This window comes from Schistocerca serialis, chromosome 5, assembly GCF_023864345.2.
Source record: "Schistocerca serialis cubense isolate TAMUIC-IGC-003099 chromosome 5, iqSchSeri2.2, whole genome shotgun sequence".
Classification (NCBI taxonomy): domain Eukaryota; kingdom Metazoa; phylum Arthropoda; class Insecta; order Orthoptera; family Acrididae; genus Schistocerca; species Schistocerca serialis.
The window spans coordinates 580,794,109-580,806,859 of NC_064642.1; the positions used below are offsets into that span (position 1 = coordinate 580,794,109).

The window sequence follows — 12,751 nt, forward strand, 5'->3', positions numbered from 1 at the left end:
GGCTTATTTGAAGACTAGTGTTACTCGTCTCTTCGCCACGCTGGCATTTTGGTTGTAGTGCCGTTGGTCTGGTGACCGAAATCAGGTAGTTGATTAGTTCGCCGGCGTCTATCAATTGGGTTGCCTTCCGATTAAGAGATTGTTGGTCAGGCTGCCTGTCTCGCCTAAACGGGCGTTAGTGTTACAATTCCAGGCCAACCCTTGGAAACTTCTGAGCGCTGTTCCGTGTCTGTTACTGTGTAACTTCTCTGTTTGAGTTTTAGTTATTTGGTTGATGTGTGGCCTTCTGCCGAATTTTAATATATCCTGAATTAATGTTCCTGTCTTTCTCTTCGGGCATAAGTTTGTTATTCATTATATGAGGCTTTCAGCCGAATTTTACAGGAAATCTTTTAAGGCCTTAATCCGTTAAATTATTGTGTTGGTGTGTGGCCTTCAGCCAAGTTTTAATATTTCTTAAATTAATGTTCCTGTCTTGAACATGAACTGTTTTAAGATAAGGCCGTCTCCCTTTTAAGTTGAAATTCTTCTTTCTAGGCCTAAGCCGTTAAATTATTGATTAATAGCCGGACTTCAGACAAGTTCCATTAAAATTAAATTGCTAAAGCCTTCAGCCTGTTTAGATTGATGATTTAAATAAAAAAAATTTGGAGCTTAAAGGTGAAATACCCAGAAGAACCTTGTATTTTCATTTCTTGATTAAGCCTTGCGCCTTGTATTTTGAATGTGACCTTCACCCAATCTAAATTTAATCAAAGGAATTCGATTAAATCTTTGAGTGTTTTGTATCTTTGTGTAATATTGTGTGTGGACAAATAAAGTATATGTTGAGTGCAACTGACAGCAACCTATTTTGGCCCCTTTCCACAACCTAATTCACTCTGTCCTGCTAGTGCAGGCATTTCAGAAATAAAAATGCAAATGACTGTCTTATTTGGTCACGCTCACTGATTGGAGTACCCTCGTTTCTATAAAGAAATTGATGAAACTAGTTCACCCATCAATGTGAATTCTAAAAAATAAGGTCATGTTCCATCCATTGGAATGATAGAAAGTCCTAAGACTCACGAAAATGTTTATTTCCAATTAAGCACAAGTATGAACAAGTAAAAACTAACATTCATCAATCAAAAGTAAAGAGAGTGGCGGGAGGATTTCCGTGACTTTCCCTTTGATAAAATTAAACGGATAACACAGTCTAACAAAAGTTAACACAAGGCTGACAGTTGTTGTGAACCAAAGTACTTATAGGCACACTAAGTTAGGAAGAAGAACCACTGTGACTGTCAGAAAAGGCTCGTTTTTATACCTACACTAATACGTAAGCTGCGAGGATCTCACCTGCATCCAAAACAGGTTCCAATATAGCCGACACAACGCGCAGTACGTTGTCTCAGAACAAGGTTCCGGCTAGACGGGGACCTGTCCTGAAATGTTCACAGGTCAGCTGCACTGGAGAGGCCCTCTCCCTACGCCTCCTTCAGGGCGAGTTCTCCTCTTGAAGGCACCCTGACCGGAAGGCCAAGTGCCTGTCTCACCCTCTGTTCGCCCCGTAAATTTTCGATACCTTACCCCACGTGGAGTCATCTGGAGGAAGCCAGAGCGCCAATGCTAGTGTTGTTGCACTTTTCCGCGCCAGTCACACGCCTTATAGCACGAGAAAAATTCCTCTCAGCACAAACTGAAAAATTCTCCTCCAACGTAACTACTGCGTAGCCAGTTGCTGGCCGCACTCGTCTGTATTTTTCCTAAGGGACGTTTGCGAAAGCCCACGAAAAAAAAAAAAAAAAATCTAACCTGCCGTTCCCACACCGGTGGCCACAAGGCTCCTCACATCATTTCACCCTCCTCAATCTTCTTTTCGTACTATGTTTTTTGCAGGGGCTACCTGGAAGGGACTTGCGGACGCCATTTTTCTCTCCAGGAATGTCTGTCCCGTGTTAAGACTATACCCGGGCCGCTGAAACATGTCACTTCAAGGTCACCCCCCAAGTGCCGTAGAGTTGGTAGTATAACTAACAAACACATGAGGATCGGGAGGCGCCGCGTCTTCTGAACCAGTAACAGCACCGAACAAAAGCCGATTCCGGCGTCGACGCTACCACGTTGCCGGCTTCAATGTAAACATTGTATGTTAGTGTGCGAAAGCCCTTCTGTTGTGTTGTGTTACCGCCTCGACTACAGTTTTTGTTTGTTAAACAATGTCACCAAAACAACGTCTTTCACCAAACGACAATCCGTTGCACCGTGGAGTGTCATTAAATAGTCGGGCTTTGGAATTGCTACCGAGGACGCGTGAGTTTTACGAGCAAGAAAAAGAATTTGTTTCTGTTCATGGGCATGCGTTGATTCCTGCCGATAAAGTCTTAGACCGTACCTCGAAAACTCTAGAACTCAGTGAAAGAACAGTTACAAGGAAAGGGGTGCTACTTCAAGACTTACAAGACGGTGAAGTAAACAATGTGGAAGGAAGCCCCTGTGGAAGAAACAGTGTGTTTTTAAGTACTCCGGGCAAGAAAAAAAAGCAGCCTCGTCGTGTTACAGATACTGATTCTTTCCAATCCGATGCAATTCGTCGGCATATAAACGGATATTATAAGAGGAAAGAACACCCCACAATAGCGAAGTTGCTAATTTCTTTAAAAGAAAGTGAACTTTTCTCAGAAGGAAAACGTCACTTAAGATGATATTAAAAAGTATGGGCTTCCGTTTTAAAAAGTTAGATGGTCGAAAACTGTTACTAGAAAACGTTCATGTTGTTGCGACTCGTACTATTTTGTTACACAAATTCAAATGGCTCTGAGCACTATGGGACTTAACTGCTGAAGAAGAACCGCATACCAGTTAAGAGTGTTGCTGCTGCTGCACTTGTCGACGGACCTTGTGTGTTCTGTGGTTGTAGACTTAATTTTAGTATTGACATTGATGATACATTCGATCATGGTAATGGTTGGCTCACTGTAGCCATTGTACGTGGAGGTAGCGGAGTTCCTAACGTACCTGGACTTCAAAGTTTTGTTGATAGAGACATTATCGCCTACCGTACCTACCATATGGCAGAACTTGCAAATAAAGACTTTGGTAAATCTGCTTATATGTCGCCTTCTGCATTGTCTTTGTATACTCGTAATAAGAGAAAAATATATGTAAATGAGTCTGTATTCATTTGGGTTAAAGGTAAAGGAGTATGTGAATATGTAAAGTTTGTTGGTCGCCGTTCTAAACAGCATCCTAGGGGACTGAACCCTAGAACCTTGTGTTTTCTGTGGTTGTAGACTTAATTTTAGTATTGACATTAACGATACTTTTGGTCATGGTAATGGTTGGCTCACTGTAGCCATTGTACGTGGAGGTACGGGAGTCTTACACAAATTGTAGGAAAGAACATACACTCAGTCATATGGTTAGATGAAACCTGGGTCAAAGCTGGAGAATCGGTTGAGAAATGCTGGACAGATGAGACTCCGAATAGCAACGGTCATCCGCCAACAGGAAGAGGATCCCGATTAATTATGGTCCATGAAGGATCTTCAAACAGCTTTCTGCCTGAAGGACTTGTAGTTTTTCGATCGATAAAATAAACCGGTGACCATCATGAGAATATGGACTACCCACGGTTTCTACAGTGTTTTAAAAATTTGTTGCTCCAGTTTAGTGTTCCGACAGTTTATGTGATGGACAATACTAGTGACCGTAAAGAAACAGTGCAGTGGTTGCAGGCGAGAGACATTGCTGCGGACATGAGCATGACAAAGCTACTGTTATAATCGCTCGTGAAACAAAATAAGCCTGTGACGCCTAAATACGTTGTAGATGAAATTGCAAGCAAACAGAATCACTTGGTAATTAGACTACCGCCGTATCACTGTCATTTTAATTCAACTGAATTGGTTTGGAGTGAAGTCAAGGCGCACATTGTAAGTAACAACAAGACTTTTACTATAACAGAAGTGGAAAGACTGCTACGTGAAGGTCTTGCTACTGTTGACGCTACGTCATGGAGGAAAAAAGTAAATCATGTTGCTAAACTAATAAGAGAAGCACAGCATTATAAATGAAAACGAACAATTAATGATTTCTCTTATTGATGATGATGATGACAAAGACAACGGCTTTGGCTATGATTCCGATGACAGTGAAGAAGAACTGGATGGAATTGCGCCATTGACATCGTAAATTGGTGAGTGTATACAGAATCAATTCTTTTTCTCTCTGCAATCGGACAGGCTATGCATGTTTTGCTTTATTTCTTTCTATGAGTGTGGATAGCGTGTTATTTGGTATACTTAGATTACATTATTATACGGAGTTTTACAAGCAGCTATTACTGTAACAATTTGGAACGACTTTTCATAGATATTGTCATTAACTTCGGATGTTTTTATTTCCCGGTTTAATATACCATCAAACGCTTGGTCACCGTCGCCGTTCTCTCCATTGTTAGAAAAACGAACTTTGTTGCACTTACTTATAAACGTTGATTGTAGCTTACATTTACAAATCGTACTTGTACTTCGGAGTTGTGGGCGTGTGCGGTGGCAGCTACCTCGCAAGTGCTGTCAAGTGACATGTTTCACGGGCCCAGGTATATAAAAACTGCTGGCGTCACTCTGCCTTCCTTCCTTGCCTCTTGTTCGACAAAATTCGTCCAAACACAAGAGAATAAAATTTCCTGGCAGGTTAAAGCTGTGTGCCGGACCGAGACTCGAACTCGGGACGTTTGCCTTTCGCGGGCAAGTGCTCTACCAACTGAGCTACCCAAGCACGACTCACGCCCCGTTCTCACAGCTTTATTTCTGCCAGTACCTCGTCTGCTACCTTCGTAACTTTGCAGAAACTTTCCTGTTAACCTTGCAGAACTAGCACTCCTGAAACAAAGGATTCTGGTGACAAGAGAATAGCTTCACTGCTCCGTTGCCCAAAGGCTCCGCGTTTCACAGACCTCATACTGCTTATAGTCTTGACAGCGAACTTCTCGCTCCACACTACTCAGCGGCCCCCTGCCTGCCAGAAACCGACACGGCACAGGACTCTGCTACCTGTGTCCAGCACCTCAGGCTCGACTAATGGGTCGCCAGCACGGTGAAACTGCCGCTCCGCCCAAGCCGTTTCCTAGCAAACAAGCTTACAGGCAACTTAAAATACATTCATACACAAACCAAAACCGGTTCGCTAGCTCAACTAGTTCTTCGTTGGATCTCCAAACCTATCTTTTTGTTGCTTGGTCAAATGCTGGCCCTCAGGATTTTGCTGTACATTTTATTTTAGAAGACTGAGAGTTGGTGCTCCTCTTCTCTGGTCATGCCTCGGCTGCCTATAGCAGCACAGGCCTGATGATTGTGTTGTAGAGATTTATCTTAGCTTTCCTGGTCAAGAGTTTGGATGAAAGAAGTTTTTGGAGGCAAACTCCTTTGCGTTCCGTAGTCTAGTTTGGTATTCGACTTGTCTTCTGTTGCAATTATTTATATTTACACCAAGATATTTGAAGTTGTGAGTGTTCTTGAAAGTGTAGTTTCCTTGTGAAGATTATCACATTGTCCTGTGGCCATATTTTCCCTTCGTACGATCATGAATTCTGTTTTTTCTTAATTAACTTTTAAACATATTTTCGTGACGGTTTCATTTAGCTTCCAGTTTCACCACTGTTATTTACTATTAAAAGCGTGACATCTGCATGGGCAAGTATACTTAGTTATTTGTCTGTGATGTTTCCATTTGTTGCTGATTTGGATCCTCTTGCCACGTTTCTCACGAGAAGATTAAAGATCAGAGGGCATAAAGCATCCCATTGTTTCAGTCGCGTTCTACTCTCAAAACAGTCAAAACTGAGCCACACAACGCACCCTGTTTGTTGCTTACTCCATACATACTTTAACCAAGCTGGCGAGTTTCTCGGGGATTCCGTGTTGCTGTATGAACCAAAACAAGAAAGACATGTCCAGTAAACATAGTCTCTGACGTGCCTAATGTGCTTGAAGAACTATAGTCTCTTGTTAATCCTCGCTACGGTGAAACGTTTTTACGCTGAACAAGTGGTCATAGCTCTTCGCGGGCATGCATTATTGAGTCCATGTTTATAATTTTTTCTTATTTCTGTCCATTGTCCTTCTTCCATAATACGAAAATTTATTCTGTTTATGTACTGCAAATTTAGAGACCTGATACCTGTTATTTTAAGACAGGCCGTACAACGTGTTACAGTTTACGTTTGTCGTTGCCTTACGATCCAGCCACACACCACACGATAGAGCGCTGCAAGTTGCGGCCCTATCAGGGTATCTGCAACTCGATCGCAGCTCATCTTACCTGCTGCAGCGCCTGCAATATATGAGGGCACCACGTCCGCCGGATACGGCCAGCGCTGGCTAGACTCCACGAGCCACGTAATACTAGACAAATTCCTGGTATTCCAAGACCGGGCAGCCTTTATAGCAACTCACAAGTCAGTGACATTTCCTATTTTGACATCTCGACTCGATAGCGGAATTGCAGCCATTCTGTTCGTCCGAGCGAAGCATTAACCAGTGAGACCAGAGACATCGTCATTGCCACATGTACAAACTGTCTATGGCATTGTTTCCCGCTAGTGACCTACTGTGAACTTAGCTTGTACATTAAAGAACTGTTATCGTGTTTTTGACAAACCTTTACCAGAACAGTTTTTGGATGTTCATCGTTCTGATAGGTGATTTCAGAGACTTCGGTTGTTCGCTTATGTAATAAATGGGACACCTATAGCCGTCCTTGCTATGTTATTTATTATAAGACTACCAATGTCTGCGCTTCATGGCATACCCGATTCATCAGTGGTCAACATCTATGAACTAGTTTTCGCAGACTACCTGTAACAACGACTGGAGTTAACCCCCTCAGTGACAGTTAATACCTGAAGATGGTGCAATGAAGCACATAAATTGGAAGCCATATAACAAACAACATCGGAAGAACCACTGCAGGTGTTCCATTTTATTACATATGTGAGAACAGGACGACCATTACGTTGCATTTTCTTGGAAGCTCCTTCAATTGCTAATGTTACTGAGTATTTTGACTTACAGTAATAAAGTTCTATTGTTCTTGGTTGCCTGGGTGTCTTTCTCTGCTTGTGCGTGCATCACCCACAATATGATACTAAAAATAAAGCAGTATTTTGAGATATGCTTGTGTTGCTAGTGCTGTGCAAAGCTTACGTGCTCCTTGTTTGGCTCATTAAGAATTGGTTCATGTAGTTGAACTTTTAAAGGAAAAAGGAGGTTAACAGTATCAGATCTTTTTAAGAACTTCCTATAAATTTTAAGAGCACTTCTGTAATTGTGTCCGAAAAACCGAAGTTTTGAAAAATGTGCTAAAGACTCTTACTGAGCAACACACACAAAAAAAAAAAAAATAATAAAAAAAAATAAAAGCAACGGCTGGGCAGCGCTCTTTATTTTTTAGCATGTCGCATCAAAGATGATGATGAATTTGTAAGCAAGATAGTAACCGAGGATGACACTTGAGTCGCTTATGAAAACCCTCATTCGAAACGACACGCAGTGAAATCGAGGCATGCTGTGTCTACAGGGAAGACTAAAACCAAGCAAATATTGACGCCTCGAAAAGTCATGTGCACCGGCTTTTGTGATAGGCACAGTATAGCTGCTTATGGAACTGCGTCGCACTCATAAATTGTATTGCTTTGTTGTTTTGATTCATGACAATGACCGACCACACACTGCGACCAAGACACGATAACATTTAAAGGACCTTGGCTGTAGCTAGTTTGGCTATTCTCTGTACAGCGCTGACATCGCCCATGGAGATATCCATCTCTTTCTGTGCGTTCGTTGGTAATCAGTAATTCAACATCAATGATGAGCCAGAACTATATACTTATATGGATAAGGTGTCTGTTATTTCGGACATTCCATACCAGCCATGACCTTCTTATTCTGTGCAGATGCACACATATTACCCGAACTCTTTCGGGACTTGGTAAGAATGTCTTCCGCGAGTAATGAGTGCGTTGGGGTGGGACACTACGAATGTAGTGTGTGAACATACAAGGTGATAATGTGGGTCTCGCGGGAGGCATGCGTGAGATAGTCCCTGCAGTCGCCATATGCACTGTGCCCTCGGTGGCTCAGCTGGATAGAGCGTCTGCCATGTAAGCAGGAGATCCCGGGTTCGAGTCCCGGTCGGGCACACATTTTCACCCGTCACCGTTGATCCAAATCAACGCCCGTCATCAGCTGACGGTATTAATATAATTCTAATTTCGTTCTAGACGGCTGCAGGTCCGAAAGAACAGACATCATATCCTTATAAGTATATACTTTCTGGACTGTCTGATGTAAGAGGGGCATAAAACTGTGGGCCTGCCTGGATAGTTTGATCGGTTAGAGCACTGATCGACAAAGTTGTATTCCGGTTTCGTCTCCCGCTCAGGTACAAACTTTTAGAATGCCAAGTAACTTCGCATAGTAATATTTACCAGCTTTGCATATAATGTCGTATAGTTAACTAACAACCAGTTTTTTTGGTTCAAATGGCTCTGAGCACTATGGGACTCAACTGCTGAGGTCATTAGTCCCCTAGAACTTAGAACTAGTTAAACCTAACTAACCTAAGGACATCACAAACATCCATGCCCGACGCAGGATTCGAACCTGCGACCGTAGCGGTCTTGCGGTTCCAGACTGCAGCGCCTTTAACCGCACGGCCACTTCGGCCGGCCAGTTTTTTTTTTTTTTTCTCATAGTCGAAGTGAGCGCTGTAAGTACGGTGGCAGCTTGAACTAACAACTGTAAACAAAGATGTATAATTGACCAATTAGTTGTAAGCAAGCAGTATTACGTAGTGGATGTGTGACTGTTGTGTGTCAGTGTTGTTTTATCACAAATCGCAGTGGAGCAACATCTGTAGATCACGTGTTCAAGACATTCTCCATTCCACAAACTGACAAAGCGAAGAAATACACATGAAGCGGCAGCGCTTTGACGACATAACCCTCATTCGTGACCATGTGACGCGAGGGTTGAACATTCCAGAGAAACACTTTTTGACGTTTTCGCATGGTTGTATGAACATTCTGTGCATCGTATTTCAATGGAGCTACACTAGGGGCAACACCTTCGGCTTTAAACACATCATTTTGAACTTTTCTATAATTTTTATTAATTAAGTCTCGAAACTTTTGGACTTTTGGGGAGCATAGAGAAATACGAACATTTGTAAATTATGAATGCTGTGTAAAAGGGAAAGAGGTCATTGTTGCTCATCATTGTCACTTTCTGCGTAACACGGAGTTAACAGGTTGATTGCTGCTACGTCGAGCCGTGTCCGCTGATGCGAGAGAGGGCGAGGCGGGCTATGCGCACTGCGGCACGTCCCGGCGGGCGCAAAGTGACAGCGCGCTGTGGCGCCGTGGCAGCCGCGAGCGGTTCGTTACGCAGGGCGGCGCTCGCCGTGCTGGCGGGTCACTCGCCATTAACGCTAATGCGTCTTGTAAATAAGCCGGAATGCGGGTGGCTGCTCTTAATTAACTCGGTCCCCGCTGTCGGCGCAGAGCGCAGCACAATGCCACAGAGACTCGCCGCCGCCGATGATGAATCGCGCCAATTACTGTAGCGCCGCAGCTTTGATAGGGGCGCGTTAAGCACGGACCACCTGCCTGCCGCTGCCGCTGCCGCTGCTGCGCGGCTTCCAGGCTGTGGCCGGCCAAATGTTTCATCTCGCATTACGCTGCCCGTGTACGACGTCAGTTTTGACGTTTATCTGCCACACAGCATAGGATAATTTGAAGCAGATGATGTGTCAAAAAGGGGGTGGCGTACGGTTTTACGCCGCGCGGAGTGGCCGCGCGGTTTGAGGCGTCATGTCACGGATTGCGCGGCCCCTTCCGCCGGAGGTTCGAGTCCTCCTTCGGGCATGGGTGTGTGTGTGTGTGTGTGTGTGTGTTGTTCTTAGCATAAGTTAGTTTAATTAGTGTCTAAGTCTAGGGACTGATGACGTCAGCAGTTTGGGCCATTAGGAATTCACACACGTTTTTGTATGGTTTTATCCAAGAACCAGGGCCGGTTTATGCTCGCACAGCGCCGTTTGTACTGATTCTAAAGAGCTAATACGATTTTCTTGTGCCATTTGCCTGTAATGCACTTTTTTGTGTTGACAAACTTATTAAATTACTGTCATGGTTTCTTACAGTTCCCGCATAAACCTCTGAGAACATCTGTATCGATTGAAGTGCGAAATTTTTGACTAGTTTGCGGGAATAAGTACAGTTTGTTCTGTCGATCACTGGAACGAAATCTCCAATAACGGGGGAAGGAAAGCTTCAGAACAAGTGATAAAATGTTTTTTTCCATTATTACCATAAAATACATGTCATAATGTACTCTTTTGGAATAATATTGAATAAAGCTGCTCAATTTATTGTCTATTAGCTGAGTCCCTGGCGTTGTCTCGATACATATTTATTCCAATTCTATGACGAACTTCCAGAACGCTGGAATAGCTTAGATCAGCAACTTCTGTTAATAAGCAGAACTAAAAACCAGTCCAAATTTTGACTTTTTATTCATTCGACTACTAGTTTTGGGCCGAGACCCATTTTCAAATCATCTTAATGAAGTCGACGATGGCATTTCTGAAGATGTCAAAAATGTGCAGTGAACATTTGTAGCCGGCCGCGGTGGCCGAGAGGTTCTAGGTGCTTCAGTCTGGAACCGCCTGACTGGTACGGTCGCAGTTTCAAATTCTGCCTCGGCCATGGATGTGTGTGCTGTCCTTAGGTTAGTTAGGTTTAAGTAGTTCTAAGTTCTAGGGGACTGATGACTTCAGATTTTAAGTCCCATAGTGCTCAGAGCCATTTGAGCCATTTGAACATTTGTAATGCATACAGATAAACAGTTTGCAACTTGGACTGGTTTTCCATTTCACCAATTCTACGAGTATCTCAGGCTTTCCCTTCTCTCTATCTGTCACCACTGCCCCGTCTCTGTCCATCTCCTCCTGTTTCCTCTCTTTATCAACCTCCTCCAATCTCAATCTCCCTGATGTTCTACTACCCCTCTCTCTGTTCATCTACTACCTTCCCCCTCTCTCTGTCCATCTGCATCTCCCCACCTTTCTGTCTATATGTTTCTCCACCTCTGTCCGTTTCCTCCTCCCCTCTGTGTCCGTCTGCTCTTCCTCCCCTCGTCCATCTCTTCCTACCCCCCCCCCCCCCCATCTTCTTCTGCCCTCTTTATCTCTTCCTCATCTCCTCCTCCTCCGCCTCCTCCCACTCCACGTCTCTGTCCATCTCCTTCCCTCACTTTCTGTTCATCCCTCCTCCCTGCCGCTCGGGGTAGCCGTGCGGTCTAGGTTGTCTTGACGCGGTTCGCGCGGTTCCACCGGTCGGAGGTGCAAGTCCTCCCTCGGGCCTCGGTGCGTGTTTAGTCCTTAGCGTAAGTTAGTTTAAGTTAGAGTAAGTAGTGTGTAAGCCTAGGGACCGATGACTTCAGCAGTGGTCCCATAGTCCTTACCACAAATTTTTTCCCTCCTCCTCTCTCTCTGTCCTTTTCCTCCTCCGATGTGTCCGAGCGGTTCTAGGCGCTTCAGTCTAGAACCGCGCGACCGCTGCGGTCGCAGGTTCGATTTCTGCCTCGGGCATGGATGTGTGTGGTGTCCTCAGGTTAGTTAGGTTTAAGTAGTTCTCAGTTCTAGGGGACTGATGACCTCAGTCCCATAGGGCTCAGAGCCATTTGAACATTTTTCCTCCTCCCTGCCCTATCTCACTCGATCTTCTCCTCCCTTGTCGCTCTGTTTCTCTCCTTCTATTTCTTTCCTTCGTCCATTTCTCCTTCCCCTCTCTCTGTCCATCTGTTCCTTCCCATGTTCTCTCTCCACTTTATTGCCCCTCCTAAGTAAGAGGGTCAAGAGCTTATCACTACAGTATTTCTTTCCAGATACTAAGTACTCTATGTATCAGGTTTGGTCGAAATCGATATAGGGGTTTAAGAGTAGTGTACCCGAAAATTTTCCCACATACGCACATGTCACATACAGTGTGAACATTAATAAACCCGAAAAACTGCAGGAAAGGATTCCTGAGAGGAGATGGGGGGGGGGGGGGGGATGCGGTGCTATGAACAAATGTCAGGAATTGCATCAAATGGTTCAAATGGCTCTGAGCACTATGTGACTTAACTACTGTGGTCAACAGTCCCCTAGAACTTAGAACTACTTAAACCTAACCAACCTAAGGACATCACACACATCCATGCCCGAGGCAGGATTCGAACCTGCGACCGTAGCGGTCACGCGGTTCCAGACTGTAGCGCCTATAACCGCACGGCCACTCCGGACGGCGGAATTGCATCATTGCCACGGTAAATGGCGCTGACAGTTCCTCTGACCACGTGTGTTCCTTGTGTGTAGCAGGCTGATTGACGCAGCGTACTGTAAGCAGCAGAATGTTAGGTATTCATGTCGGGAATAAGCCGAGATGGTGTTTGTTTAAGGGCCAAGCAGATGGCTCAAATGGTTCAAATGTCTCTGAGCACTATGGGACTAAACATCTGAGGTCATCAGTCCCCTAGAACGTAGAACTACTTAAACCTAACTAACCTAAGGACATCACACACACCCATACCCGAGGCAGGATTCGAACCTGCGACCGTAGCTGTCGCGCGGTCTCAGACTGAAGCGCCTAGAACCGCTGGGCCACACTGGCCGGCACCAAGCAGATGGTCGAGAGACAGCACGGCTACACCAAAACAAGTACCCT

General features: G+C 44.5%; 1 non-coding gene across 1 annotated transcript; it reads left to right on the top strand.

Annotated features, from left to right (window-relative positions):
* The first annotated feature begins 8,109 nt into the window (after positions 1–8,109).
* Positions 8,110–8,185, top strand: Trnat-ugu (transfer RNA threonine (anticodon UGU)). The gene has a single exon. It is a non-coding gene; the product is annotated as a tRNA-Thr (tRNA).
* The last annotated feature ends 4,566 nt before the right edge of the window (positions 8,186–12,751 follow it).